Here is a 6,000-nt window from a genome sequence, read left to right as displayed (position 1 = left end):
TAGAGGCCTCACAAGAGAGAGGGACCCCCCCCCCTAAGTTAAGCTAGTGGGTCTGCCTCCCTCTTCAAGCAGCGGGCAACTCTCGTAACTACCTTTTCAGTCCCCTGAAGGCATTCCTTTGTAGACTGAGAGTCACTGAGAATTTGCATCTGTATGACCCTGTGAAGTAATGGATTAAAAGCTGTAGCCTCTCGTCTGTGTTTGTTTTTGGTGTTGAAATAAAGTGGGGGCTAAAGGAAACCTCACACAAATTGTGTGGCAGCTGAGTTCTACATTGTACCAGAGGGAACTCCCATCCTGGGAAGAAATCTTTTTGTTGCACTGCTCTCCTTAGGCCTTACGTCTTGGTATGCAAAATTTGTGCCAGGCTATGCATCTGTAGTAGAACCCCTATGTCTGTTCCTTCATGGATCTACAACCTGGATGTGGGCATCAGCTGCACAAACCAACTTTGAGACAGTGAAATCATTGATTGTACATAGCCCAGCATTGTCCTTATTTGACCCAGCACTACCTACAGATGCTTCTGACTTGTCTTGGGGCTGTACTTACCCAAGTTCATGGAGACAACTGTGAAAGGACAGTTGCTTTCACATCCAGAATATTACAAGGGTCAGAAAGATCATACTCTTCAGCTGAAAAGGAGGCACTGGCATGTGTATGGGCTACAGAGAAATGACGGACCTAATTGTGGGGTCGTGCATTCACACTGTGTACTGATCACAATCCACAGGCAACTGTGCTTACAACTAAAGGTTTGGGAAGGGCAGGAATGAGGATTACAAGATGGTCTGCTAAACTGTTAGCTTTTATATACAAGATGGAGTACAGACCTGGTACTGAGAATGTTACTGCAGACTGTTTATCCCGTCTACCTTTGCCATCCTCAGAAACTGAACAAGATGAGGACACAGAGGTGATTGTTTCCATCACATCTGCTCTAACAGCTATTTCCAAGGAACAATTTAAAGCTGCTTGCTTATCCTGTCCAGTACAATGCAAACGACGGGATTACCTCATGGTGAAATGGCCACACAATGTGCGTAATGTGGATTAGACCCTGTTGCCCTTCTTTAAGATTCACGAGGAATTGCCCTTATATCCGAGGTACTCATCGTCTCATTATTCCACCAGAATTACAAGCAAAGCTGATACAATTGGCCCATGATACACATCAAGGGATTGTACGAACCCAACAACAACTGTGCGATGTATACTGGTGGCCTGGAATGGATATGCAAGTTGAGGCTGCTATCAAATCTTGTGTGACTTGCCAGCTTTATGACAAGACAGCAACCACATGTATGCCTCCACTGCAGTCTGTTGCACTGCCCGATTCAGCATGGGAGAAGCTTGTGGGGCCGTTTGATAAGGGGCCTGCTGATTGTCGTTATGCCATTGCCCTTATAGACTATTTTAGTAAATGGCCCAAAGTGGCATTTACTCCAAATGCTACTTCTGATACTGTTATCAAGTTCCTCGCTTCAGTTTTCAGTAGAGAAGGAGATCCCAAGGAAATGATCTCAGATAATGGCACCCAATTTACTTTGGTAGAGTTTGAAACTTTCCTGTCAGAAAGGAATATCAAACACAGACACTCATCAGTTTATTATCCACAGGCGAATGGAGAGACAGAGCATTTTAATAGAAGTTGTAGACTTCCCTTCAAATAGCTGACTTAGAAGGTAAGGCATGGAAACCTTTCATTACAGAGTTTTTACAAATTTATAGAGCCACGAGACATGCCACAACACAGAAGTCACCTTCTCAATTATTACATGGGAAGGAGATGCACGCAAAGCTTAGTGTTGCTGGACTACAAATGCTTAAGCCAGATACTTCTCTACAGTCAGATGTGAGGCAAACAGTACAAAAGAAACAACAAAAGTTTAAGGGGTATAAAGATCACCGTTATGGAGCCAAGGAACCAGGAATACAATGTGGCTCATTTGTACATGGTGAAGAAACCATGAATCATTCGGAAAGCAGAACCAAGATTCACTTTACCCCTCAAGGTACTTGACAGGGTAGGATAATACACCTATAAACTGTCCAATGGCCAGATATGGAATGCTCAGTACCTGGCTCCTGCTCATTCCGACTCTGCTACAAATGGCCAGATATGGAATGCCAGCCACCCGGCTCTTACTCGGTATGATCCTGTTACCGACATTACCGGTCACCTAGTTGGCACTGATGACTCCAGTGTATTACCCCTTGCACAGAAGAGCCAACTAGGGCCCTGGCCTGATCAATATTCCCAACGCACCAGATGACAGCCTGCATGGGCTAAAGACTATGTTCTATAATTTTCTTACATCAGCTGCAATTAACAAGGTTACTGATTTGAGGATAACTTGTCTTACCTTGTTTGCAGAAATGTTCTAGTCCTTTCTGTATTGGTTAGTTGGGGAAAAGGTATTGTTTTTAAATAAGGGGGATATGTGGTATTGTAGTAGGTGAATTGCATCTTGGGAGATGTAGTAGTGGCATGAAAAGAAGTGGGGAGTAAGTGAAAGGGAGGAGTCAGCAGGACTGCAGAGGGAGTCTGCTTGAGTTTCAGTTTGAGAAAAAGGCCTAGTGAAGGCCTAGGCTAAAGAAGCATTTCAGTAGCTGTCTCTTGTGTCTTGGGATTCTTGCAATACAACAATAGGGTTACCCCTGCTTTGAAATAAGGTAAATACTTTACCATAAAAGTTGTGTGGCAATTATATTTTCATGGTCTGGCAATCTTAACTTATGGCATTCAAGTTTTTTAAATATTTGTCCTTATTGGTCTACAAAATAATGTTTACCTTTTCTCACTCACACATTTCTGCTAGTAACCTCTGATCCATTATGAGCCGCTCTTCTAATATCCATTTAATCTGTTTATGCTTTCTTTAAATAATGTTGTGTTCCTGCCTAATCATTGTTTACAGGTTTTATGTTATTTGAAACACCTATCTAGATCCCTGGTCTTATAGAATCCATTGTTGCTTTTCTGTTCTTTGATTATTTTTTAAAATATTACTTTAAATTCAGCCTATTAATTAATTTATTTCAATTGTATGCTACTCTTCCTCCAAGGAACTCAGGGCAGTCTATATGGGTATTATCCCATTTTTATCCTCACAACCACCCTGAGGGATAGGTTAGATGGAGAGCAAGTACCTGGCCCAAGGTCACTCAGATTGTTTTATACTGAGTGATGATTTGAATCTGGGGTTTTTTAGTTCAAGTCCAACTCTATCCACCGACTATACCACACTGGCTCCAAGTATATCCTTAGGATAAAATATCTTTCAAAACAGAATATTGCATATAAAGTGGAAAGTAATGGAGAAAGTGATATTTTAAAACGCTTTAAAGCATTGTATCTTGAGGGGTCTTGCTAAAGCAGGCATGGGGAACCTCCAGTCCATGGGCTGCACCCAAAGACTAGTAGGGAGAGAAATCCCCACTGTTGTCTCTGATCAGTGATCGGAGGTAACAGCAGGGATTCCCCAGCGTGCCACTTCCCCTCACAACTGGGAGGGCAAAAGGGTGTGCAACAAAGCCAGCCCCACCCCCACCCTGGCTGACATCATCCAGCCTGTGGAGGGCTTGGTGGTGGTGAGGGGACCATCCTCCCACCCCCAACCGAGATACAGTTCTTCACCTCTGTGCTAAAGGGTGCACTTTCTTCAGCTCATCAAGGAAATACTAAATATGCAGAAATGAAGCACTGAATATAAGGGAAAAGAGGAGATTCCCCAAATATGTGCCACTGAACTGGAGTGCCAGTGACGGTGCATGAATGTACATGTTCAGCACTGTTTCTCTATCGAGGAATTGCTACATTTTAGTATGGAAACTTGTTTGGCTGTTGTGACTCATTAGAGTTAATCGTGGACAATCCAAAACTCAATAAAGGTTAGATTGTTGAGATAAAATTGAATCTAAATTACCTGCCTTCAGGGTACGTTATGCAAATAAAGAACAAGGCATTCAATTCTGCATAATGTCAAAGCAAATAGGGAGACAGTATATTCAGGGTGGTCTAAAAGAGCTGTAGGTCTAAAGAAGAAGTTGTGATTGTTTTTTGGTTAATAAGTTATTTTCCCAGCAGGTTCAAAGTGATTTTCCCTCTGTTTTAATAATGTATTTTGTAATGCTTTGTGAATGCTCTATTCTGAGTCTGCTGCACTTTCTGTTAAATTTTAAAAGAAAACTTGTTTTATCTTTGCCCATCACCTTGTATCTGCTTTATTATCTTCATTTATTATTTAGATTGTGGGTTCACCCACACTGAACTAAGTGCCTTTTAAGAAAGGAGAAGGAAGAGTCCCTGCAATGAAGAGTGGAGCCTCTGATGATTTAAGGAAAGGAGCAGTCTGCTGTAACTGCAGTGGAGAAAGGTCACCAAAGAAAACTCTATGCTCAGAACAATTCTTGTGGTGGTGATCTTGCTTTTAAAATACTGCCTCCCTGGAAAAAAAAAAAGTCACCATGGGAACTATTGAGAACTGGTTTGCTCACATAAAAAAAAGTTTTTTGCATGAACTTGAGTGGAAACTTAGAGGTGGCTGCTTGAAACATAATCATGTGTATGGCCTAGATGCTGTTACAGCATAAAATTCTACCTACACACCCTAAAAAATCAAACCACACAAACTTTTGTTATAGTTGGCATTCTGCTGTAGCCAAGTCACAGTTAAGGATATGTGAATTTCACCAGATCAGCAGAAAATTCTTCACAGTATGCTAACTTCTAAATAATGAAGGATTAGTGTGTGTGTGTGTGTGTGTGTGTGTGTGTATGATGGGAGAAACAATGATGGCTATGTGCTACCTCCACTACCAGAGGCATTGAGCCTATGTACACCAGTTGCTGGGGAACATGGGTGGGACGGTGCTGTTGCACTTGTGTCCTGCTTGTGGGTTCCTGGTCGACAGCTGGTTGGCCACTGTATGAACAGAATGCTGGACTAGGTGGACACTTGGTCTAATTCAGCATGGCTCTTCTTATATTCTTATGTTCTTATGATTATAACTTAGTCCTAGATAAAATAATGTTTTGCCATTATGTGGTTTTATATTGGTCTCTTTCTTTTTTTGTTGGTAATATTTTGATTTGGCCAGAGAAAAGGTCCAAGTCTCTTGGCTGGAGATTTCCACCATCACATCAGTAGCAGCACTAGACATTTTACATTTACATCTCTCTTGCTGTCTATGTAATCTTAGAACCTTCAGAGTCTTGATGTTTTCAGGGTAGGTAACAAAGTTATAAAAGCTGCATTATTCATAGAACACTCTATTTAAAAGACGTATTTGAAAACCATATGTCTCACATGATCTGTTACTTGTCCAGACCACAGAATTTTTGTCCAAAGACTTTAACTTTGGAAAGTTTCAGGAGGAATAAGGTTCCTGGGAAATAAATGCTGGGAACACCTTTTTACATGCTGTTGCTGCTGAAATGGATTGCTGAGAATGCACTCTTAGAAGGATACTCTTGATCAGTCTTGGGAATTCAGGTGCAATGCATCAATAAATGGACATATATACATGGACAGTGGCCAAGTACTCTGCTAAAGAGCAGCGCCCACCTTCTTATTTAAACCACTGGCAGATGTTCCCATTTAGTACACTTACAGTGCAATCCTGTCCATTTCTGCTTGGAGGTAAGAGCTTTTCTACCTTAGGCTGTTAATTGCTGTATCTACTTTCGGTTTCGTGGCAGAACTGAGACCCGAGCTCTACATAAAGAGCTTTTCCTTTCCTGCTTTTCCACAACATAACCTCTATATGGCACTGTGCTATAGCAGAATAGCAGAAATACACAAGAAGGAGATACCTTTTCTTTTGCTTTCAGAAATAATACCCTATTTTCCCCACCTGTGAAAGTGCTCTTAAAAAACAAGGAAAACTGAAGGATCACGACATTGTCTAAAGAACCTGTAAACAGCCATGAGTAAGGAATCACTAAAACGCACAAAAGCTAAGCTAGAGAGTCACGGCATTATCTAAAGGACCTGT

The sequence above is a fragment of the Heloderma suspectum genome, chromosome 3, assembly GCF_057233095.1.
Source record: "Heloderma suspectum isolate Gila_16-S chromosome 3, 16-S_ref, whole genome shotgun sequence".
Taxonomy (NCBI): domain Eukaryota; kingdom Metazoa; phylum Chordata; class Lepidosauria; order Squamata; family Helodermatidae; genus Heloderma; species Heloderma suspectum.
Note: the sequence above shows the minus strand (reverse complement) of the source record.